Raw genomic sequence first — 26,981 nt, 5'->3', positions numbered from 1 at the left:
GTTTTTAATTAACCTTTGCTACTGTATTTGCCTTTTTACAGCAGGTTTCTGAATTTTTTATATTATTGCCATTCCTGGGTTGAAATACCTTCAGCTGTAATGTGGTCATTTGCCTTAAAATTCTAATCTGGTGTTTGTATTTTAGCAGTAAGTCTTAAAACCTTATTTACTGCCATTCCTGGCGTCTTATCTTTAATATTTCAATACCTGTAAGTTGTAAATTGCAGCGAGTTCTTATAGAATTCTTAATTTGTTGCCATTCCTGGCGTGTAAGGCCTTCTGCCCAGATCATAGTGGCTTGCTTTTAAAACATTATCTGCTGCATCTGTATTTAATGGTGATTTGCTGATTTGTAACTCACAGAAAACACTTATTTACACAGTTGTTTATTCCTTCATTAATAACGTGTGGTATTTTTATTTATTGTTGACTCTGGAGTTACTGGTTTAAAATAAATTGTGTGTAACTAACAGGCAACACATAGTAACAGATTATGGCCCCTTCCACAATCTTAACAGAATCCTGCCTTCCCTTGACTACCAGGTTTCATTTACCTTTCCTTAACACAAAGTGTTCGTCAACCAACACATCCTTAATTTTCTTTACCATTCTTCTGTATATTACTCTATCAGCAACTTGGCTGCATGAGTTGTTAAAGCTGATTGTGTACTTGCAGTCTTCAAAATTCTCTCTGTGATGTTTTCCGGAAGTCAGAGTGTATATCGCAAAACTCATTCTGCACAATAAAGTGAATAAACCTTTTGTTATTTGCCACAGTGATTTTAGAAATTCTCATGGAATGTTATCAATCCATTCTGACTTATTCGATCTTAAGAATTATAAAGCTCTTAAATTCTGATTCTAACCCGGGATCCCCCATCTATTCTATATCGACTCCTGTTTCTTCTTCTATCGTTTCAGAAAAGTCTTCCCCCTCATAAGGACCTTCAGTGTACTCTTTCCGCCTATCCGGTCTCTCTTCAGCATTTAACACGAATTCCCCTTGCACTGTTAATGTTATAGCGCTTGCTTTTAATTTCAAGTAAGGTTATTTTGACTTTTCTATATGCTGAGTCAGTCCCGACAATCATTTCTTTTTCCGTTTCTTTGTATTTTTCCATACAGTCTATTAGCCTTAGCTTCCCTGCACCTTCAATTTATTTCATTCCTAAGTGGCTTTTATTTCTGTGTTCCTGAATTTATTCCTGAATTTTCCTGAAAATTTATTTTCTCCCTACCTTCATCGATCAGCTGAGCTATTTTTTGTGTTACCCATTGTTTCTTCGCAGTTACCTTCTTTGTACCTATATTTTTCTTTCCAACTTCTGTTATTTTCCTTTTTAGAGGTGCGCATTCCTCTTTAGCTGAATTGTCTACTGAGCTACTCGTAATCCCAGTACCTGTGGCCCCAGAATACTTTAACTGCTTGTCATTATTCCTTAGTACTTCCGTATCCCAAATCTACCCCCATTGATTCTTCCTAACCAGTCTCTTAAACGTCAGCCTATTGTTTATCACTAATAAATTTTATCTGAGTTCCTATCTGCTCGTGTGTACACCTTACAATCTAGTATCTTATTTCGGCATCTCTGCATGGCCATGGTTCAATCTAACTTGATTCTACCCGTATCCCCGAGGCCTTTTTCAAGTATACCACCTGCTCTTCTAATTCTTGAACAGAACATTCAGTATTACTAGCTGAAATTTACTGCAGAAGTCAGTCCTCCTCCTCTGTCATTCGTAGTGCAGAGCCCATATTCCCCCGTAAACCATTTTTCTATTTCTTCTCCTAGAACTGCATTCCAATCTCCAACGACTATTAGATTTTCACATTTTTACTTGCCGAATTACCCGTCCAATATGCTCATATGCTTTGTCTCTTCATCTTCGGCTTGCGACGTTGGCGTGTGTACCTGAACCATCGTTGTCAGTGTAGGTTTGCTGTCGGTTCTGATAAGAACCACCCCATCATTTAACTGTTCACAGTAACACTGTCCTACCTTTCTAATCATGACGAATCCTACTCCCATTACACCATTTTCTGCTGTTTACGTTACTCTATAGTCATCTGACCAGAAATACTTGCCTTCTTTCCATTTCACTTCACTGATCCCCACTATGACATTCTTAAAATTGCCCTTATCAGATTTTCTAGTCTCTCTAAGGAGTTCCAATTTATGACGTTCCACGCCACGACTCATAGAACGTTACCCCTTCGTTGGTTATTCCATTTTTTTCTCATGGCCACCTGCTCCTTGGCAGTCCCCTCCCAGAGATCCGAACTAGGGACTGTGTCGGAATCTTTTGCCAATGGTAAGATCGTGACACTTTCTGAATTGCTCGTCACATATCCTCTGGATGCATATTACGTGTCATAAATGCAGTGGTTTCCAATTGTTCTGCATCCTCATGCCGTTCATCATGCTGATTTAACAGCCTTTAAAGGCGGTCTCCCACCCCTAGGGCAAGAGTGCCGTAAACCTGTGTTCCCTCCTCCACCCTCTTTGACAAGGCCGTTGGCTGACTGATGGTGAAGTTTTCGGCCCCCATCACTGATGAGCGGTTTAGGAACCAGGGCCGAGGAAGGTTTGGTTACTAACCAAAGACCCACCCCTAGGCCACGGCTGCATCAGCTGTTACCAACTGAAATCGGGACTCATCTGACCAGGTCACGGGTTTCCAGTGGTCTGAGGTGGAACTGACATGGTGACGAGCCCGGGGTAGACTCTGCAGGCAGTGTCGTCCCAAAGACACTGACGTCGGCCGTCTGCTGCCACAGCCCATTAACGCCAGATTTCGCCACACTGTCCGAAGGGATAATTTCGTCATTCGTCTCACATTGATTTCTGCGGTTATTTCACGCACTGTTGCTTGTCTGTTACCACTGACAACTCTACACTTTCGCCGCTGCACTCGGTCGTTAAGTGAAGGCCGTCAGCCACTGCGTTGCCAGTGGTGACGGAGAGAGAGAGAGAGAGAGAGAGAGAGAGAGAGAGAGAGAGAGAGTGCCAGAAAGCTGTAACTCTCTGCACACTCTTGACACTGTGGATCCCGCAATACTGAACTGCCTAACGATTTCTGAAATGTAAGGATCCATACATCTAGCTCCATGTGTCATTCCACATTAAAAGTGCTAATTCCCGTCGTGAGGCCACAATCACGTCGGCGACCTTTTCAAATGAGTCACCGGAGTACAAACTACAGCTCCACCGATGAACTGCTGTTTTACACCTTGTGTACGCGATACTACCGTCATTTCTGAATGTTCATATCGCTATCCCACGACTCGTAAAGCAGAGAAATGACAATCCCCTTTCAACAACTGACAAAAATCAGCGGAAAATAATGTGTTTCCAATAATAAGCAAGAGGTAGCACTTTCTAAATATTCTGAGGATCAGAAAAAGCGAGGTTTTTGGTATAACTATCAGAGAACTGCTCAGATTAACGTATCAACTCGCAGAATGAAACGGATGCCCGTATTCGTTCAACAACAAAGATGAAACGGCTAGAGAAGGTTGGAGCCTTGCATTTCAAGATTACATACTGACCCAAGTTTTAGGAAACCAGAAGCCACATCCGTGGCCCGTGCTATGAGTTTCAATGAAGTGGCACTATAACGGTTTTTTTTTGTTATTGACTAGAGTTATCGATGAAAAGCCAGTAACTGGAGAAAGAATTAACAACTGACGAGACCGGTTTATGTCGTACCGAAACAGCACTCAAAAATTATTACATGTGAAGAACATCGTGAATTTGGTGTGCTGACATCTGCAGATCGTGGAAACACAGTGACAGCTGAAATTTATTGTTCAGTGGACCGAAGATTCAAGCCACCGAAGTTGTTCTATCCTAGGACGCGGGAACAGCACGAAGTCGAATCGTGTTTCGCCACCAGTAGGTTGGGCCGAAGCTCTTTAATACGGATGGATGGCAACCGAAATATTCTTATGCTGGTTCCCAAAGGCACCGACAATTCTAATGCAAAGATAGAAATTCTTATTCTGCTGCTGCTTGATGGTCATGCTAAACATACAAAAACCTACCAGAATGAGCTACAAGAAGCGGTGAACAAACCCTCGTAGCTAAATAAGTTAATGAGAATAGGTAAGATCATGGGGGGGGCGGCATGAGGGAAAATACGGGGGGGGGGGGAATATAGGGGAAAAAATACGGGGAAATAGCAAAAAGCAAATTACGAAGAAATAAGGAACCAGAAACAGATGCGGCATGTATGTCTGCAAGGAACTCCACTGCTTCAGATGAGGGTTGGACTGCATGTCAGAAGGGCAAGCAGTGGGCTAATAACTTGTGTGATGGCATAGATAGCGAGGACGATGAAGTGCAGCAAGACTAAGCTACAGTAAGAAATAATACGGCAGTATTACAGATGTTCTCAGGATTTGATTCTGTTGTGCGCTGAGCGAAGAATATGGATCGCTATTTAACCATGTAAAGTAGTGGAAAAATTTAGAGTAGTGGTAAGTTTATGTGGTTTTTCTGTTCACTTATGCTTGCGTAACTAATCTAATTATGTAGTCAGTAGCACAGGTAGCAGTGTTGTCAAAAGCGCAAGGATCTACCTGGGAGATGGTGTTGAGAATTTTGAGAGAGGAAGTAGATAAGTTGTAAGCAGAAAAGTTGGAGCGGGTTAAGAGGTCAGAAGCATTTGATGCTGAGTTGAAGGAAACGGCTTATCACGAAACTCCAGAGCATAGGGAGAAGTTGTGTGGAAAACACGAAGAATAGATAATGTAAAACAGGCCTCGAGATGTGAGGAAGACGATTAAAGAGAGGATGGAAAGAAAGAAAAAAGATCAAGCGTAGAGGAGGAAGCCGAAACTGGAGGAACAGGCTTGTGGATAGTGTGTGTATTGCTGCAGAATGTCCGTCTGCCGTTAATGATGTTAAATCTGTCACTTCTGAGGAGTGTAGTGCAGAATGTCCTTTTGTTTACATGATCTTTCTAATGGAAATACAAAATTAGTTGTAGATGGCGTAATATATCTTCCTCGGGCACTTACGTGAGGCACACAATAAAGACGTTGCTGAAGGAGATTGATGAAGTACCAGCTCAGATACCCTGTGGAATTGCTGAGTCTGGGGATATCCGTACAGTTAGACGGACTGAGTTTGGGCTGCAGCGAAGTGTCTAACAAGGGACACCTTTGACCTCGAACGCTCGGAACACACGAAACCATGCTTAGAATAACAGTCGATAATTAAAAAAAACAGTGGTCTATGTCATTTCCATGGAAATAGAAAGTAACAGGATATCAGTATTACAGGAGGGAAATTATACGTAACTCAATCATTGTATCATTACATTTTCAATTAACAGTTGCAGAAACCCTCTGCTTAAAGTAATTATAACAGCGCTGAACACCCATCTACTACACTTCTCACAGGCCCGGACACAGGGTGGTGTGTGGGGGGGGGGGGGGGGGGGGGGGCAAACAAGGGTTATCTGCCCGGGCAGCAATTTCAGAGGGCGCCAAATTCATATTCTTGAAGAAAAAAAACTTTCACATAGCGCCTAGTATCCAGCGACCGTCGGATGTATGTTATTCACCTGATTTTGAAACGCATCCCTGGTGGTACGTGAACATTTTTGAACACGTTCTAACTTGATTTCTGACCGATTCTTAAGCTGATTTTAATGCGTGCATAGTGTACATAATGCCTCTTCCAGGGGAATCCCCGTCGTATCTAGAAATTAAAAATCTTTTCCCTCAGACGAAAGGGGACGGAGCTATATGATCTGAGACGAATAAATCCGAACGGGTGAATGCCAATCGCTGTTTATGTGGCTGACTGTGTGCGAGGAAGGAGAAGCGACGGGGACACCCACAAATTATTTGGAGCAACATGAATCCAAATTTATACAAAAATTTCGTACTACTTTTCGATCTCATTCTTGAGTAACTAAAGCCTGAATGAAATGTAGTAGGTCTAATAGGCATTTCATGGCGGTACTTTGTGAATTATTTTCCCTAGGGTTATTTATGTTAATGAGGTGGGTATAAATGACAATTTGTGCCAAAACAGTCTCGCTGAAATGACGGGTGTTACAGTTGCTGCAATATTAGAAAGACGTAGTTCGTTTCATCCAGCATTGACAAAATAGACGCAGTCAAATCGATAAATCACACCATTTGTATTAACAGCTTTTTCAGTATTAGACAACGAAATGACAAAGCAACATATAGTAAAACGTCTGACGAACTTTTATGAGGTAATAGATTCTTTCGCGGAAAGGGAAGCATGCTATGTAAAGCTGTAGCAAGATCAGACAGAAAGAAAATGCTGGGACCTAATAACTGAAGCAATGTGTGCTGTCTTGCTTGTCTTCTGTCATTCCTGGTTTTATGTTTCCTATATTTAATGTCACACAAGAGAGAAAGTTATTAGCTAATAGGCAACAGAGTGTAGAAATTTTCTGGAAAGTTCTTATTCTCTTGATCACAAATAATCCCACCCAGTATTAATTGTGAAGTATTTTGGGGGGGGGGGGATAGGATATCAAACGGGCCGAGTGGTAGCAGAAGAGGCACCACAGAACATTTTAATTTCCACTGTCCTGAATATAGATTTTGATGGCTTCCATTACAAAATATACACGTCTGAATTCCACAGAGCGAAAGACGAAAGCTGCAGCGTAGCCCTGCAAATAACGTGTCTCACATTTCCTCAAACGTCTATGTCTTGTACATCAAACTCTTCAGAAATGTGTACTACAAATTGAATGGATTTTGAAAAACGCATTTTTTTTTAATTTTGACGTCCTCTCTCAAATACCCGGGGTGGTGTGGGGGGGGGGGGGGGGCGCCACTATAAAGTTTTTGCCCCGGTTTGGAAATATCTTAGATCCGGGGCTGATTTTCTCATAGAGGTTACATTAACCCTCATAGTGGAGATGCGGGATTTCCATGAAGTGGTTAAACAAAGCGGAAGGCAACATTGTGCAAACTTCACTGAAGTCAAGTTTTTACACTGAAAATCACTCTCATTCAAGCAGTCCAGTATCGAAAGCCACACCGATAACTTTTTCAAATAGTGATACGGATATGTTAGTGTCATAACCTGCGGTTTCGCTAAGCATATTCCAACATATGCGTATAATTTGACAGTGAATCACTGAGTGAAGTTTGATGGTGAACCAGCGACTATGTATCTTCCCTTGTGGTGGCCCATTGTAGTCTTACAAAATCAGCAAGCCACGCTCATATAGATATTGCCGAAAGAATAAACATTAATGGATTGGCAATATTTTGTTGTTTTCGCTGGCAATATCTTCAGCACAATATCTTTGTTGGGAAAACATGCGTGTAGAAGGGTACAATCTCTATGACTTTACCAGGAATAACACGGCAATGGCTCTTTCCACTAATTGTTTGCAAATGACAAAGTAGAAAATGTCATGTGTTCTTCAGTCATTTTTCCACTTTTGCTTGCCTCCGCATTTATGTTTCAGTGGCAGGTTGTTTCCGATTTCTTTGAAATATTTAGGTCGAAAAGGCCTTCTGCTCCTTGAAAAGAAACGTAGATCTTTTTTGCTTGTATTCCTGTCACTGATAAAACAACAAATTGTTCTGCTGTGCGTACAGCTATAGACAGACTGCAACACACAAGCGGGATTTCCATGAAGTGGTTAAACAAAGCGGAAGGCAACATTGTGGAAACTTCACTGAAGTCAAGTTTTTACATTGAAAATCACTCTCGCGCGCGTGTGTATGCGCGCGTGTGTATGCGCGCGTGCGTGTGTGTCGATGAAGGCATTTCGTACTGGAATTGACTCTGGCAACTGTCCCAAACACGTCGTTTCTCCACACCCTGCGCTCTCAAACAGTTCACCAACGCCACAACATGTGCCTTACGTGTGACAAATTTAGTAATACGCCTGGATGCCGTAAGTGCAGCAGTGTCTGCCCCATTGCTACGCTGAGGCCACAGACCCTGGGCCAGATCCACAGGGAGCTGCAAGGACCGATTTTTGTGTCGTGTGGAGTGGAACTACAGACGATTTTCGCGTTTTTGATATTTCATTGAATGGCGCAAGAAGCTGCTTATAGTTGTGTTGCAGATGTCGAGGAAACGGTACAGGCGCACGCACTTCGTCAGAAGCAGGGTGCACAGAGGAAAAGGAAGAGACTAGTTAGAAAAGTGGATGGTCAAGTAGTGAGGGGTGAGTCTGTTGGGAAGTGTACGCGAGAGGCTGAGAACGTGGCGCGATAGCTAGTACTGGATCACACGGCCTTGCAGGGGAACCAGCCGGCGTGGGCAGCGAGCTGTTCACCGCAGCAGCCAGAGTCTGGTGTCGATGGAGGGTGCGACTCGAGCCCGGGAGTCGACGTCCTGCCTCATCAGGCCGAAAACAACTTGCGATGACAGACAGCTGTTGCCTGTTTGGAGCTTTCACGTGCTGTGCTTCTTGTACATGGCAGGCCTGTTGCAACGACACACTTATGCCAAGACAGGAATACACACTTAGTCACCCAATTTCGAAACATAAAAGCGCAACACAATTTGTATTTATGACTTCAATTTATAACCCGATCAGCAATATTTCAAAGTACGCGCCAATATTCTGTAACCGTAAACAGTAACGCCATCTGTTAGTAGCGTAAGAAACTGTTTGCATAAATACTGTCTCTTCTGTCTGATCACTCTGTGTAGCCAGTTGTTTCAAAAGTTAAACCACACTGAAAAGTAGAACGCGTGCTAGCAAGAAACAAAGTATGCAAAACATTTACTGTAGAATTAGAGCTGGAAAAGTCAGATACTTACTTTATCCTAACGACTTCGACAGTAGTCTCTGGTGGTCGGTTCGTTGTGGCAATGACGTGTGGAACTGCGAGCATTCTGTGATGACATAGGAAATACATATGGAGGAATATTTACAACCTGGCTACATATGGAGATGCTACAAGAAGAATATGCCGTAATTATCGTAACATGGCAGTAAGAGGAATGAGGACCGAAGAACAGGGAAAGAAGTATACATGAATGAAATAAATTAGGAGAAGGTGGGGGAATTACACGCGTGTGGGTAATCCCACGCAGGCTGATTTATGTAGTTTGAACGGCGCAAGCTGTTCCCAGTTGGTGCTACACCCTGCAGGCAGGAGTAACAACTACTACGCGGCTTACGCCAGCCATTTTCCTGCGGCATTGTTGGAACAGTGAAGTATTGTTTATTTTCGGCGTGTCTCATGTAATTTTGGTCAGCTGTATTTTGCAAGGTAAGTGCTACTATAAGTTACTTTAATATAATTCTTGCATATCAACTACTAACCCTAGATGAAACCTTTAATTTAATTGTAGATTTGTCCCGCTATTTGAATCAGGTGCCAGGTTGTGCTTAGGTTAGTCATCAAACTTACAGTGGGGTAATGCCACGCAGATATTGAAGTGCATGGTATTCCCCTTGCAGGTTATATTTTCAATACTAACGAGTTTTTTTTTAATTTTCAGATGGGTACATATTATAAAATAAAAACCCAGAAAGCAAAATGGATGCAAGAGGAACTTTGTAAGGCTCTCTATAAAAATAAGAGAAGTATCAAGAGCTTTCGGGATTCATGAATGAACGTTAGAAATACCAAGGGTCCAAACTTTGAAGAAACCCAACATTTTCGACAGAACAGGAAAATGAGGTTAGTGATGATATTACAATGGCCAAGCTGTTCTATGGCATTGCACGCATCCAGCTGCGAAAGATTGCATTTGAGTATGCAGAGGCTAACAACACTGCAAACAATTTTGATAAGTCATCTAGGTTAACTAGAAAGGATTGGCTAGCTCTGTTTTTAAAAACAAACCCAGGTATTAGCATGAGAAAACCTGAAGCAACTAGCATTAACAGAATACAGGCATTTAATGAAGAAGAGGTTAATGCATATTTTAAAAACTTATAACTTGTCTTTGAAAAATATAAATTTAAAGAGGGGCGAGTGTTCAACATTGATGAAACGTGGATAAATACTGTACAAAAACCCGAGAGAATTTTGGCTCCTAATGTGTTAAACAAATGGGTGGGGCCACGTCATGGGAAAGGGGGGAAAATATGACAGTGATATGTTGTTTCAGTGCTGCTGGTACTTACATCCCCCCTATGTTTATCTTCCCCAGGTAGAGGATGTCAGATCTCTTAAGTAAAGGTGGACCAGTTGGAGTAATATATGGTTGTTCCGTCAATGGCTGGTCCAATGAGTCATCAGTTTTCGAATGGATCCAACATTTTCAGAACAATGTAAAATCAGCTATTGATGACCCTGTGCTGCTGATTTTAGATAATCACAGCAGCCACATTTCACTTGATATTTTTGACTTTTGTAAAAAACATGCTATTGACATGGTAACCATACCTCCACACACTTCTCATACGTTTCAACCACTAGATGTTACATTCTTTTCTTTGAAATCTGCCTTCAATCGTGAATGTGACATGTATATGAAGTCACAGGTGTATCAAAAAATTACACCATATGAGTTAGCAGAACTTTTTAATAAGGCATATATTAAGGTCGCTACCATGGACAAAGGGCAATTAGGGTTTAAGGCATGTGGGATTTGCTCTTTCAATTCAAACAAATTTCAGCATGACGACTTACAACAATGTGAGATCTTCAGAGATGTTATCCTTTAAGATGAAGAGGTTCTGAATGCAACAAATGGAAATGAAGTGGTTGCATCTACAAACGAGCCACATATCCCCAAAAGGAGTCAAGAACAGATTCCTGGATCTTCAGCAGAAGATGTTGCACTTCTAGTAGGCCTAGAAGAGGTCACAAGAACATCAACTAAAAGTACATGTGTCAAGCACGTTAGTGTATTTAACATATTTCCTGTTCCAAAACAAAAACAAGTTCTTCGAAAGACGAAACAAGCCAAGGGAAAGTCAGTGATCCTTACAGCAACTCCAGAGAAGAATAAACTGCTAACAGAGTTATTAATAAAGAAACAAAAAGAATCCATGAAAAAGAAAGCTGAAGGAAACAAGAAATGAAATCTTAAGGATAAATCAGATAAGTGCAGAGATCTGCAACTTAAAGTCTAGAAGAAGAAATAGACACTATATAAGAAGAAACACCATCAACAAAGTGAAAGTAGTAGCGAGGATGACCTAAATCTGGACTTGCAGAACATTTCTGATGACGATGAAATGGATGATTTGACCCATTGGCAATTTCAGAAGATGTCTGTTTAGTTTGTGGAGAGTTTGGGAAAGATGGAGAACTATGGTACCGATGTATTTCTTGTAGCAGATAGAGTCATGAACAATGTAGCTAGTGGCTGGAACACTCCAAAAGGTTACAAGTGCGATCTTTTCTGTATGAGAAAATGAACTCTTTTCACATCAATAAAAATGTAAAAAACGAAAATTATAAGAGATGTTTGTATAATTACATTATTTCGTTCTTAAATATACTGTTTACTATTTGTAGCAACTAATAAGCAAATAAAAATAGCAAGTATTGTACATTTTTATGGTTTGCTTTACGTGCTGTTACCCAGTACTTTGCATGTCACTACCCTCAGGGGTGGGGAATACCACGCATTTGTACTTTTTTTTATTTTAATGTTCAAAATTAAGGTACTGTTTATTAGTATTTACAGACGATTAGAATATGTGAAGAAATGTTCATTGTATGGTATGTACTTATTTTCGTAGGTTTTAATGACATAACGAATGGCTCACATCGATTTTTCCTTAGGTGCGTGTATTTCCCGCACTCTCCCCTACTGTAATTTATGCGAATAAGAAAAGCACCGAGAACCTTTAAATACAGTACACTATACCGCATGGTGATGCAACATTATCAACTAGCTTAACTTTTAATCCTAATTGTTAAATCTAACGGGACGAGTACACAAAGAAACTTGACAAAAAGTGGGGTCTAACAAATACTGGAATTGTTAAACTGACCTGTATGGGTTAATTCTAGTTACCGATTCCAATTATTCTACCGTTCGTTATTTAGATCGTTTTAACAAGTGTTTGCACTAATGTGTTACAGGATTTCGACAAATGGTATTACCATTATTATTACAATGAAAAAGTGAAATTTGGCTAATTAGATCATTTTTCAGCACTTGTATGCTCTAAAATATAGGCTAATATGATTTCTGCATTTCTAATCGCTCTCTGAACTACTGCAAAAGAGTTACTAATATTGGAATTGGTACCTAGAATTCACCTATATAGGAGGTCAAGTATTAGTTGCCGATTCCAATTTTTGTTATAAACCGCAGTACTTTTAGAGAAAAATTACAAACGTAGAAATCGTATTACGTTTCAGTGCATACAACTGCAAAAGTAATTTACATATGAATCATGAGCGGTTGGAATCTGTAACTGGAATTTACCTACATAGGTTAATTCTAGTTATCAATTCCAATATCCTTTATTTTTTTAGATATTCATTTGTCAGGTACTGGCTTTTCTTTTAGAATTTAGTGTGACCGTTTCTGCACATTTTATGCTAATTTTCCGTATTTGTCGTTCATTTAATTATCCCATTTTTCTGATACATTTCAGTTTCTCCCAACCCAAAACCCCCACTTTCCTGCACTTCTCCCGTTAGATACAATAATTAATATGAAATTAACGCTGTTTTATAACAGTATAGCAGTATAACTTCACCATGTGCTTTACTGTAATACAATTTAAAGGTTCTCTGTGCTTTTCTAGTTGCATAAATTACGAGAATGCTTCTTACCAGACATGGAAATTTGTTTCTAAATCTTGTTAATAATTTTCGTTATCTTCAGTTCGTATCGATATAGTTCACGACTAAGTAAATAACTGCGTGACGGTGATTGTAATTTTGTCGTATGCTACATTCGTTTGTTTAAAAGTTGATCCGTTGCCTCCATAAATTGCCTATACGTATCGTTTTTGCCTTAGGTATGACGTCATTGCTCAAAGTCGACGAGTGGAATTTAACAAATTCATCCGGAAATTTATCTGCCCATCGGGTCAATTCTAGTGTTCGAGTCCGCTCGTTAGCTTTGACTAAAGACGTAATGTGTGAATATTTTGTTATGTCTCAGATTGTAGTTGTGGATGTTAAAGGTTGTATATGGGTGTCTTACAATTTAGTTTAATGTGTATTCCTTAGTTTTCGTATCGTAATTTGTTTTCGGTGTATTTCGTGGCTGAAAGGAATTGCGTTTCCAAAATATTCTGCTGTAATACCGAAGTATTTACCATCACGGATGAGTCAATTCTATTCGACGCGGAAACGTTTCTGGATAGATTGGTCGATCGTCATTAGGATCTTGCAAGTGTCACATCTGTGGCAATTGTTTGGTCTCAACACAGGTTGCTGCATCAATAACGTCTGACGAATTCATGTGCCGGTTCAGAAGGTTCGGGTTCAGTCGGATACTACATTTTATCCAAAGCTTATCACTTTTCACGTTTCCGCATTTGGTGTGTGCAGTGATATTTTTTAGGGTTTTCATTTTTGGAGCTGTTGTCTGTACTGCTGCGGAAAATAATTGACATTGTAATGGGTAAGTAGATTTGACCTGTATAGGTGAATCATAGTGTCGATCCAAAGGTATACAACTTTAGCGTTTTCGCAAGATGTGTTTCGTGCTTTCTTTCAGAATTTCTGTTTTCTGTTATGCTCTATTACTTCGAAAAATAGTATATTTACGAAACAAGTTTTTTATTTACCGCATTTTGGCAATAACTGCCTACAGAGAGCACCACCATACAGTTAACTTTTTAACGAAGTACCAGTTCAGACCTAATGAAACTTACAATAACGGAACGTGGAATCGACATCTAGGAAAATACTCTGTATGGAAAGTCTCAACGTATGCACAGCGCACACGTACTGCAACATCAGTAGCACAAATAACAAAACTAGAATCGAATTACGTAGTTCGACTCTAGTTATCGATTCCAATATGTGTTTCTAGTAGGCGTCTGCTGCGCATTCTTTCACAATTTTTATACATGATATCTATTTAACTGTCGATTTCACGTTCCAATATTATGGGTTTTATTTGCCGAGGAGTGATAAATCGTTAAGTATTTATTCGTATGGTATCACACACTCTAAACGCGATAAATAAAAAATATTCGACTCGGTATTACATTTAATCTACATAGGTGAATTCTAGTTACTGATTCCAAAATCCGTTCTTTTTCGTAGTACGGTAGTTCAGAGGCCAACTTCCAAATTATAAATTCTTTAAGAAACTGCTTCGAAGACCTTCTGCATTAACGTTGAAAATATTGAATCATGGAATCACTAATCTCCTTAAAGTACTATTGCTCAAAAAATACTTTGCTGTTTTCTACAAATTTCTCATGTTTTTCGTGAATGTCGCTATGTAGGAACCGATGGTGTTGCTTTGCAGTACTATTTGTCCAATCGTTTAACTGTTTCTTACGACTATGTCACTCTGTTGGGCAGTGTCGTTAGTCAGCAACACAACAGCACAACTTGCATTCTTAACCGTTCCAGTGCCTTAATTTTCCCAGTACTTCCGAGAGGAAAATGAGTGTAGGTATACTAGCGGTATGACAAACCACTTTTGTAACCTATGATGAAAATATTGAACCAGGTTTATTCAGATTACTGGTTCCAAGGTTTATTTTTTCCGTAGCACTTCGGAGAGTAGTCCACACACCAACTGCGAAAACGTTGAAATATTTTAACAGTGTTGTGACTGGAATCTGTAACTAGAATTAACCTCTATAATTAACTTATATAGGTCAGTTCTAGTTATCTATTTCAGTATTTGTCACTTCTTGTAGATTTTCGTTAGATGTGTACCAGCTTTTATTTTAGGATTTTTGTGTCCATTTCTCCACGTTTTCTGTTACTTTTCTATTTATGTTTCCAATACTTTCTTATTTCATTATCCCGTTGTGTTAATTTTAGTGTCTCGCTCCCAAAACCCCAAATTTCTTGCGGTAATCCTATTATATTCAATATTTGTTATTAAAAATTACCGCTATTTCGTAATACTAGGATTTTACGATGCGCTATACTGTAGTGGCATTTTAAGGTCATCTGCGGTTCCTTTTCTTACTCGTAGAAACCACGATAATTTATTTCTGGCATGTATGTTTCTTTTTTCGTTACGTTACATTCTTTTCGACATAATTCCTGGCTAATTAATTAATCGTGTGTCTGATTTCAGTTTATCGTACAAAAAAAAGTCTTATCAGTGCTAAACTCGTTTGTTAACGAATGCAGTATGATCCGTTGTCTTCAGAGATGGCCACTGCGTAACGTTTAGCGTAGGTATGACGTCATTGGTCAAAGGCAATGGGTGAATCTGACAATTTATTCTGTTACTCAACAGTGACGTCACAGCAACAATCCAGCTAAGTGATTTTTCTTGAAGTGCGGATTCTCACAAACGTTTTGCGCTCAATTTCCGACACCAAAGGTATTTATTTTATTAACTTTGTTTGACAAACCTTCATTGTACATTATTTTGGCACCCACGTATGACATATATACGAGCGTGTTTTTGCATTTGCAGTAAATCATTCAGATTAATAACTGCATTATTTTACCTGTATAAGTAGTTATTTTGATCATATATGGTATCTTAATTTGTGTGTACGATGGTGTGAACGATTACTGTACTTATTTCGTTGCTGGATTATGTGATTCAGTGTAACACGTCGTTAGCTACTGCATGCCGATCTTCCGTTTGTCATAGGTCTCTTGTTTCACGCTAATTACCGATCATCAGTAGGTGAACACAGTTGTTGTGGTCTTCAGTCCTGAGACTGGTTTGATGCAGCTCTCCATGCCACTCTATACTGTGCAAGCTTCTTCATCTCCCAGTACCTACTGCAACCTACATCCTTCTGAATCTGCTTAATGTATTCATCTCTTGGTCTCCCCCTACGAATTTTACCCTCCACGCTGCCTTCCAATACTAAATTGGTGATCCCTTGATGCCTCAGAACGTGTCCTACCAACCGATCCCTTCTTCTGGTCAAGTTGTGCCACAAACTTCTCTTCTCCCCAATCCTATTCAATACTTCCTCATTAGTTACGTGATCTACCCATCTAATCTTCAGCATTCTTCTGTAGCATCATATTTCGAAAGCTTCTATTCCCTTCTTGTCCAAACTATTTACCGTCCATGTTTCACTTCCATACATGGCTACACTCCATACAAATACTCTCAGAAATGACTTCCTGACACTTAAATCTATACTCGATGTTAACAAATTTCTTTTCTTCAGAAACGCTTTCCTTGTCATTGCCAGTCTACATTTTATATCCTCTCTACTTCGACCATCATCAGTTATTTTGCTCCCCAAATAGCAAAACTCCTTTACTACTTTAAGTGTCTCATTTCCTAATCTAATACCCTCAGCATCACCCGACTTGATTCGACTACATTCCATTATCCTCGTTTTGCTTTTGTTGATGTTCATCTTATATCCTCCCTTCAAGACACCATCCATTCCCTTCAATTGCTCTTCCAAGTCCTTTGCTGTCTCTGACAGAATTACAATGTCATCGGCGAATCTCAAAGTTTTTATTTCTTCTCCATGGATTTTAATACCTAGTCCGAATTTTTCTTTTGTTTCCTTTACTGCTTGCTCAATATACAGATTGAATAACATCGGGGAGAGGCTACAACCCTGTCTTACTCCCTTCCCAACAACTGCTTCCCTTTCATGTACCTCGACTCTTATAACTGCCATCTGGTTTCTGTACAAATTGTAAATAGCCTTTCGCTCCCTGTATTTTACCCCTGCCACCTTCAGAATTTGAAACAGTATTCCAGTTAACATTGTCAAAAGCTTTCTCTAAGTCTACAAATGCTAGAAACGTAGGTTTGCCTTTTCTTAATCTTTCTTCTAAGATAAGTCGTAAGGTCAGTATTGCCTCACGTGTTCCAGTATTTCTACGGAATCCAAACTGATCTTCCCCGAGGTCGGCTTCTACTAGTTTTTCCATTCGTCTGTAAAGAATTCGTGTTAGTATTTTGCAGCTGTGGCTTATTAAACTGATAGTTCGATAATTTTCACATCTGTCAACACCTGCTTTCTTTGGGGTTGGAATGATTATATTCTTCTTGAAGTCTGAGGGTATTTCGCCTGTTTCATACATCTTGCTCACCAGATGGTAGAGTTTTGTCATGACTGGCTCTCCCGAGGCCATCAGTAGTTCAAATGGAATGTTTGTTTCGACTCAGGTCTTTCAGTGCTCTGTCAAACTCTTCACGCAGTATCATATCTCCCATTTCATCTTCATCTACATCCTCTTCCATTTCCTTAATATTGTCCTCAAGTACATCGCCCTTGTATATACCCTCTATATACTCCTTCCACCTTTCTGCTTTCCCTTCTTTGCTTAGAACTGGGTTTCCATCTGAGCTCTTGATGTTCATATAAGTGGTTCTCTTATCTCCAAAGGTCTCTAATTTTCCTGTAGGCAGTATCTATCTTACCCCTAGTGAGATAAGCCTCTACATCCTTACATTTGTCCTCTAGCCATCCCTGCTTAGCTATTCTGCACTTCCTGTCGATCTCATTTTTGAGACGTTTGTATTCCTTTTTGCCTGCTTCACTTACTCCATTTTTATATTTTCTCCTTTCATCAATTAAATTCAATATTTCTTCTGTTACCCAAGGATTTCTACTAGCCCTCGTCTTTTTACCTACTTGATCCTCTGCTGCCTTCACTACTTCATCCCTCAAAGCTACCCATTCTTCTTGTACTGTATTTCTTTCCCCCATTCCTGCCAATTGCTCCCTTATGCTCTCCCTGAAACTCTGTACAACCTCTGGTTCTTTCAGTTTATCCAGGTCCCATCTCCTTAAATTCCCACCTTTTTGCAGTTTCTTCAGTTTTAATCTACAGGTCATAACCAATAGATTGTGGTCAGAGTCCACATCTGCCCCTGGAAATGTCTTACAATTTAAAACCTGGTTCCTAAATCTCTGTCTTACCATTATATAATCTATCTGATACCTTTTAGTATCTCCAGGGTTCTTCCATGTATACAACCTTAAACCAAGTGTAAGCTATGATTAAGTTGTGCTCTGTGCAAAATTCTACCAAGCGGCTTCCTCTTTCATTTCTTAGCCCCAATCCATATTCACCTACTACGTTTCCTTCTCTCCCTTTTCCTACTGTCGAATTCCAGTCACCCATGACTATTAAATTTTCGCCTCCCTTCACTACCTGAATAATTACTTTTATCTCATCAAACATTTCTTCAATTTCTTCGTCATCTGCAGAGGTAGTTGGCATATAAACTTGTACTACTGTAGTAGGTGTGGACTTCGTATCTATCTTGGTCACAATAATGCGTTCACTATGCTGTTTATAGTAGCTTACCCGCATTCCTATTTTCCTATTCATTATGAAACCTACTCCTGCATTACCCCTATTTGAGTGTGTTTATAACCCTGTAGTCACCTGACCAGAACTCTTGTTCCTCCTGCCACCGAACTTCACTAATTCCCACTATATCTAACTTTAACCTATCCATTTCCCTTTTTAAATTTTCTAACCTACCTGCCCGATTAAGGGATCTGACATTCCACGCTCCGATCCGTAGAACGCCAGTTTTCTTTCTCCTGATAATGACATCCTCTTGAGTAGTCCCCGCCGGAGATCCGAATGGGGGACTATTTTACCTCCGGAATATTTTACCCAAGAGGACGCCATCATCATTTAATCGTACAGTAAAGCTGCATACCCTCGGGAAAAATTGCGGCAGTAGTTTCCCCTTGCTTTCAGCCGTTCGCAGTACGAGCACAGCAAGGCCGTTTTGGTTATTGTTACAAGGCCAGATCAGTCAATCATCCAGACTGTTGCCCCTGCAACTACTGAAAAGGCTGCTGCCCTCTTCAGGAACCACACGTTTGTCTGGCCTCTCAACAGATACCCCTCCGTTGTGGTTGTACCTACGGTACGGCTATCTGTATCGCTGAGGCACGCAAGCCTCCCCACCAACGGCAAGGTCCATGGTTCATGGGGGGGTGGGGGGTGAACACATTAGGGAATAGTAATCCGACCGTACTGACATTTAGTTACAACTCGGGTGTGGTGTTTTCCGATGTCTTAACATTACACCTTTCATCGTAATCCCTACGGTCGCGTTAAACAGTTCAAACGTTTATCAGAGCACGAAGGCGTAAATTATACGGTAAAATGCCACCACGCACCAGAAAGTTGTTTAGGGTGAGTGGGAGTACCGAAATAAGCATTTCGTGGATAATTCAGTCTGTAATGGACGCTACAGTGGGAGGAAAAAGTGGGACTACCTGTGTTTTGTGAACGGTAGTGGGCAAGTTTTTCGTTTTTGTGACTATAGATTTGGCAGAATTTTCTTGGAAGCATATGGGGATCTTGTCGCAAGGACAAAGTAGCGAAAGTTTTACAAAGCAATGGGCAAGAGGCCCAGCAGTCAAGTACACTAAATAGTCAAAACACTAAAACCACTGCCCATTGCGACGCTGGATGACGTCTTGTGGCGTTGGATGCACGTGATGCGGTAACAGAAGTGTGTAAGCGGGGTGGAAATGGTCGGGATGACCGTAGCGAAGCTACGAATTGAAAATGGGAAATCGATTGAGATAAGCTGCTTTGACAAAGGGCAGAGCCTGTGAACGGATATCTCGAAAACGGCGAAGCTAGTCGAATGTTCACGTGCTACTGTCGTCAGCATTTACTGAAAGAGGACAATGAAACTACCACTAAGCGCTAATGGGTGGACATCCACGACTCTTCGCAGAACGTAGGGTTCGGAGACTTCTCTGTAAAGTAGGATAGACGGTGATCTGCAGCATCTCTGCTGAAAGAAGAGCACGATGCCGGTGCGCGCGAAAGTTTTTCGGAGAAGACCGTTCATTGGAAATCGTTAAACACGGAGCTCCGCAGCAGACCATCCTACGTGTTAACATGTTGCCACAACGACATCGTCAGTTACGACTGGAGTGGGGACGGGACCTTCGGGATTCAACCGCCTATCAGTGGAAATGTGTCGCCTCTTCTGGTGAATCATTTTTTCCGTACACTAGGTCGATGGTCGTCTCCACAAACGCCGTCATCGAAGAGAAAGGGGCCTCGAAACGTGCAGTGCGTCACGACGCAGACTGGTGGCAGCAGCATTATGCTTTGGGACACATTCTCCTGCGCTGGCATGGTACTTGTGGTAGTAATCAAAGATACGCTGACAGTTGCGAACCACCTGCATGCTTGATGTCTTCGCCGACGGTGATGTTTTCCAGGAACATAACTGTCCGTGTCTCTGAGCCAGTACCGTGCTACAGTGGTTTGAGAAGAGTTACAGCGAACTCAAGTTGATATTTTGACGACCAAACCCACCTGACGTAAATCCTATGGAAGCCGTCTCGGTCGCTATCGGGCGCCATCACCGCGCACGCAAATTAGCGGCCCGTTATTTACGCAAATTACATGACCTGTGTATGGACATCTAATGCGGCGTAACTCCAGAAACCTACCAACGAATTGTCGGATCCGTGATGTATTTCGTTCCAACGATGGACAAACAAGCTATTAAGCAGGTGGCCATAATGTTTTTGCTCATCAATGTATGTCTCTTAGTGCTTGAGTAAATTAGCAGGGTAGGGCAGGGGAATCTTGAGAGACGATGTGAGATTAAGCACTGCAACAAGACACGAGAAACGAGTGTTAAAAAAATTGAAATCTTCGATTGAAACCTAAAGATTTTAAAGTGTGTTTCTGTAAGCTTCTGACAATATAGCACTAACGATTTTATTTTAGCTGGAGAACAATCATTCTTTGTATAGAATTCATTTGAGTATACAGTGCCAGCTATCAGCCACTTGTTTTGTCTCACGTGAGGTAATTTCGGAACTCATACTCACTAAGATGATTAATTTTATGGCTACTGATTGGATTTGGTATTGTTTTGCTTTAGGGCGCAAAAAAAACCTGGTGTCATACGCACCCAAGTCAAAACGAGGACAGAAGAGTAAGAAAATGACTGTCAGTCCCAATGGACAGCTAAAAACAGGCACTGGGAAAGAGGTCCAAAACTAAAAATTAAATGACCTTCGCCATATTGCTTCGGGGGATGAAAAGTATAACGCGGTCGACAGCCCACACGTCATACGCTAAAACGGCTGATAAACCAAACGGCAATCCCAAGCGGGAACGTAGATGGTTAAAAAATATATAAAATGACTTACCAATCCCCACCTGTGGGTAACAGGCAAATCCATTGCCTACAATTTTAGCAGTAGTATCCTCGTTCAAAGAATTTTTCAACACCAATTTCAGTTTCTATCAACGCGAATAAATATTCATTTTCGAGAATCTTTGGAAGTTAACGAGTGCCAATCATAACCCACGGCTTAGTCAATCGTCTTCTTTAATATCAGCATCATATAATATAAGTTAAATGTGATGTATAGAATTTTCCATTTTTAGTGTTTATATTATTTATCTGCATTTGTTTTAAATTAACGTTAACCTCGATTTTCAGCACCTGGCACTCAAAAAAATTTCAGTAAAAATTAGTAACTTGTACGCTCGGTTTTTCCGTTTCCTTCATAGAAATACTTTGAGCTTAACAGATCGAAAGTAATACTTCGATCATTCTAAGAACTAGCAGACAAGGTTGTCCAGGCCAGCATTTCTCATGCAGATTCAACAAAGCTCACATTGCAACTTTGTTCTCAGAACTGATCGATTCCCCTCGGTTCTGAATCGAGTGGAAGACTGAATCAGAGAGTATCTGTGAGGAGCTAGGCTGCGACTTCCTAGACTTACGCGATAGGGTTGAGGGCTGTAGCTATGTGTGAGGAGCAGACCGGTTTTGTAGATAAGGTGGCTGTTGATCCAGCCCACACGACAGTATCTGTAGAGCGCCCAAAATTGTCAGTGTAGGTTACAAAGTAACGCGCCCCACAGGTGAGTATTAAAATCCTTGTGATTAACTGGCGTAGTATTCGCAACAGAGTGCGAGAAATTGAAGGCCTCGCAAAATGCAGTGGAGTTTACATACCACTAGATACAGAAAGTTGGTTAAAGCGCAAGACATAGATTTGTGGGGAAAATGTAAGCACATGCTAAAGGATAGGCCACTGGGAAATCGTAGGGGTATATGTGTAGACAAATTCGAATATATCGAGATAGGAACTTAAGCCGTATGGCGTACTGTTTGGGAAAGTCTCAGTATCATGGATGGGCATAAACATTTAGCTGCATCCACCTATGAACCAGACAGTTACCCCGATGTAACCGAAACGTTGAGATAACACCTAAGTTCATATGTAGGTAAGTTCTCCAATATTAGTCAGCATTAGAGGACATCTTAATGACCGACCAATAAAGAGTAAATTACAGTTTTGTAGGTAGTGGACGTGACAAGATATCCTGTATAATACTAGTAAACGCGTTCTCTGAGAAGTAACGATATTAGATTCTTCGGAACCCACCCATGGTGGATACTAATTACAACTAACAGCTGCAAACAGACCTGTCCGCTGAGGATGCTTACACTGACTGTCAGTGACCATGACGAGTACTTCGTTTAAATATTGAGAAATATAAGTATGTGCAGTTCACAAAACAAAAAAAACAGTATTCCAGGACTACAACGTCACTCACAGTTGACATCACTCAGGTCATACTAAGAGCTCTGTGTAACAGTTTGTGGCGATATGAAACGACGACCACGCATGGTCTGCAAAGCGGGCAGAAAACCACTGCTCACTGGGGCATCAGATTTCCACGAGACGAAAACTGATGCATCTGACACCCGTGGCGAACGAAATAACTGGGAACGAGAACGATAGTTACGTCAACGGTAGGCCAATAGTGCACGGGCAGGGAGCGTGATAGAATTCAGAGAAAGGGGGAGGAGTGAAGATGCCGGAGTATCCGATTTGAAGGCATTACCGGCGCCTGTACTAACTACAGACAACACTGGAGGCTGCTGTGAACGTACTGCCCAGTAAATCACAGTCTGTACACCGACCGAGTCGCCGTGTTCTCGTGCAGCGAATGCGAGACAGGGAACGGGGGCTCTGCGGCTGCACCGTTGTCTCTGCTGCTGAGCGGCTGACCGGCGTCCGGGCCAGGGTCCCAGCAGCGGGATGCCTGTCTGACGCCTTACGAGGGCAACTAAAATTTGCATTTCAGTATTTAGTAACCAGCGGCCGACTCTTAATATTTAGAAAATTCAGGATCCACTCAAAAGTTTATCTTAAAGGTTCAACATAGTACCATAGGTATCGGCATTACAGTCGGAAATGGTGTATATATCCTCAGGCAGTGAAACTGACAGCGATCCGGTTACCCACACAGTATTCGTGGAGTACTTCAAAGTGAGGAAACTTCGTGACTTCCATCAGAGCTTACAGGGATGCAAGACACATGACACCTAGCAGCCAAGCTCAGTGAAAAGCTGAAAATTAGCTACCCAGTAGAACATTAAGGAAATGGAAATTCAAAGTAATATGCTTGGCTTTGATACTTCAACTCTTAACCCCTCTCCAGAAACACGGTCAGCCTGACTAAACAGTCGTGTAGCCCCACGTCTAGGTTAAGAAGCAGGCTGATAATCTGGTTGAGAGTTGATGCCAACGAATGTGAATGAAAAAAAAATGTAAAATTTATTCTTAGCGTACAATGCTTACGTTCACGGCAAATTCAAACGCACTTTGTCATAAAATTAATACTAAGGTAAACTGAGAAAAATTATTACGAAATCGGCAAGACTGCGATGAGTATTTCGATACAGTATTGTGTACAAACATGGCAAATAAACTACGAAAAATACAAAGGTGATACGCCACGTAAGATTTACCAGATTGTGTGACTTGTTGGTATAACAAGCAGAAACTCCTGCCACTCTATAAAGCATAAAGAGCGTACTGTAATAGCATCATTCTTTTGAAAGTGCCCTTCAAGTCTGAAAGCATTGTGCACTATACAACCTCAAGATAATTCTAGTGCCAAATGGCTTTACAGTCACCGAATTAACGGTAATGCGAAAAACAGAAAATGCAACGGCGTCCGAGAAACAAAGTACACACCAAGAACACAAAGTATAAAAGGTTTATAATGAGAGGGTACGTATCACAAAAACATGTTAAGGCATTCAGCAAAGCATTTTGTATTTTTCTAGGCGTGAAGACTGACGATAGAGTAAACTGGTCAAATCACATTTTAGACCTTTACAAGAGACTCGGTTCTACAATTTTTGCAATGCGAATCATTTGACAGAGCAAACTAAAGCATTAAAAAAGCAGCATACTAGGGTTACTTCCATTCTTTGACGGCATATGGCATTTTCTGGGGAAATGAACCTCTACCTAAGAAAATATTCATTACTCAGAAGCGTGTTGTGAGAGATGTGGTGTAGACACTAGATGCAGTTGCAGATGCCTATTCCAGAATCAGGGAATTCTTACAACTACTTCTCAATACATATATAACTTGTGTGTTTCATAAGTAAAAACGGGTCGACAGAAGCGTCCGATCCCACGCGTCGGCTTTGACCCGTGACGTAAGGGTGTGTGTGACATGACGACGCGGAGTTTGGTTTGAGTGTGGCTGTCTCCAGTTCTGTTTTATCTTATTTTGTTTACTTTTCTGATCTGTTCGTTCTATCTCTTGAGATTTTTTTTAAATTTAAAAACGCTTATTACTTATTTTAATTATCTGTTTCCTCCAATTTCTGTTTTAGTTTATTATATTTATCTTTCTGATCTGTTCGTTCTATCCCGTGAGATTTTTTTTAAAAAAAGACAAAAACCCTAATCAGCTACTGAAGCATTTTTATCTTCTATGGGTTGCAGGGGTTACGACCCCTGGGGAGGTGGGTGGGTATTCATACATGGCTGTTTTCACTTACACGTTGTAGCTACGCAAGACGTCTAAATTTATTTATATTTAGTTTGCCCCCCACCCAAAACACCCCATTTCCCGCGCTTGTCCCTTTAGTGTCATTAGGCTTCTTGTGGAAAGTGTGTGTGTTTTTGTTTCCGCCATATTTGTGACGTCATGGGTCAAAGCAGACGGGCGGGATCGGACGCTTCCGTATTTCCGTAAAAACACTGATTTATACAAATGTAACAGCGAATACAGTCAGTACAACACTAGGAGGAAACATTATTTCCACACTGAAGCTCAAAATTTGAACGTTGTGCAGGAGGATGTACAGTACTATCGTATAAAGATATTTAACGCTCTTCCTCCAGAGATCAAATGTGAAATAGCCAAAAGTCCACATTTAAAGAGATCCTGAGGCAATTTCTTTTAGCCATGTCATTTTACAGTTTGGAAGAGTTTATGAATCACATTGCCCTAAAATAAAATAACATGTATTATCATATAAATTTAACATTAAGCTGTACATTCTTGTCACATATGTAACTTAGGGTTAATTGCTTATGTTTAACTCTCTGGGTTATGACCTTTTCATATTTAATTTACTATGTTTTATAATTTGTAATCTGTAGGCCTAACGTTTCTCATTTCATCTTATTGTTTTACGTATCATTGTAGTAGTTACCTAACTTTCGAATATTTACTTGTAAACATAGCCTATAAGTAATTGTCATCGACAATGTAGAAATTGACCATACACCCATGTGAAATTCTCGCAGCTGGATCCATGGTGCAAGAAATAAATAAAATACAAGAGGTTCCATTAAAAGCAAACGACTTAAGAGTGACCACTACGAAAGGAAATTCAGTAGAGCAGGAGCACCGGTTCATAAATTGTGAAGAGTACGCTATAAGTTGTACAAAGCAGAAACAGGGAGCAATTTCCATCTTCTGTTCAACGAAGACGTAGGCACAGACAATGAAACTGCATCCAGAACACCCATAAACCGTGCGATGATTAATAATAGAACAGCATGTGCAAATAACGGTTACACCAGCAAGCGTAACTTGCTTAACCCTGGACTACTAAACACTCGCAAAATTTTAGATTGCAGTAGCCTATAAAACAGGCCAGATTTTACCTTATTTCGCACGTAACAAGCGACTGGGCATCTAATAATGATACTTAACTGATTCATAACCTATAAATTACGACTTCCTTTGAATAAATTGTGGTTTAGTAGCAATGTAAACCTTTTCTGCCTGACTTCAAGGGTTAATCTAATGGAGGAACTTTAATTTTTAACGCGTTGCTTGAATGAGTGAGACTATCTACTCAACGAATAAGACGCTAAGCAAATGCACAGCTTTCTAACTTATGCCGAGTGAGACCACACTCACGTACCGCCACGCCGCTGCGATGTTGAGGAAGAGCTCCGCTGTTGCCGGCCACCAGGACACTGTGTGCGCGAGACACGGAAAACAACGGCCCTCCACAACGCCCTCTGCTGGAATACTCGCAAAAGAACAACACCAAGGACTGTATCACACTATGAGATATCTTTGTCAAATGTCGATTATAAAAGACGTTTTACAAAATCATTATAGGATACTTTTACGTCTTTTATAAAAGTTAGAGCGTGACACTAGCTTTTGTACCAGTTTTCTCGAAGAAATTCGACAGTCTGATACGGATCTACTACGCAACTGCGAGATTCCCTTCCATTCTGGTATCAGTTTTCGACTCTCACAGTAATGTTATTTTATTTCCTTATCACTGTAGCTATATTTTACTCTTGTAAGGAAGACGACGACCTTTTCCCGAAACACTGTAGAACTAGTATTTGTGGTATAGAAGCGTATAAACATTCGTTTTCCTGTTCCTTCACTTACGAGTGGAACAGGTAGAGGAATGGGTGATAATAGTAGAAGGTACCCTCAGTCATTGTGGCTTGTTGAGTTCGTACATGCATCTATGCATCAATGTATGTTTGAAGATAGAACTGATTGTTTTTATTTTTTCAAATTTGTCTTCAAGTTTGCTTTCAAACTTTCTCCTCGGCTGTGCAACATAAATGTTTCTGTTTAGTTTTCTGTTTTCATGTAGCGTTTTCATCTTTATTTTTCTCGTCCGGTGTCCCTTACT

The 26,981-nt window shown here is 40.6% G+C and overlaps 1 protein-coding gene across 1 annotated transcript in view; it reads right to left on the bottom strand.

The window, feature by feature from the left end:
• Positions 1 to 26,330, bottom strand: part of LOC126106701 (uncharacterized) — a 48,941-nt gene extending 22,611 nt beyond the window's left edge. Inside the window, exon 1 of the mRNA XM_049913081.1 lies at positions 26,241 to 26,330. The gene's annotated coding sequence lies outside the window, so the exon portion shown is untranslated. The remainder of the gene's footprint in view (positions 1 to 26,240) is intronic.
• Positions 26,331 to 26,981: the final 651 nt, after the last annotated feature.

Source organism: Schistocerca cancellata, chromosome 10 (genome assembly GCF_023864275.1).
Source record: "Schistocerca cancellata isolate TAMUIC-IGC-003103 chromosome 10, iqSchCanc2.1, whole genome shotgun sequence".
NCBI classification, from domain to species: Eukaryota; Metazoa; Arthropoda; class Insecta; order Orthoptera; family Acrididae; genus Schistocerca; species Schistocerca cancellata.
Note: the sequence above shows the minus strand (reverse complement) of the source record. Positions and strands in the feature narration are given on the sequence as shown.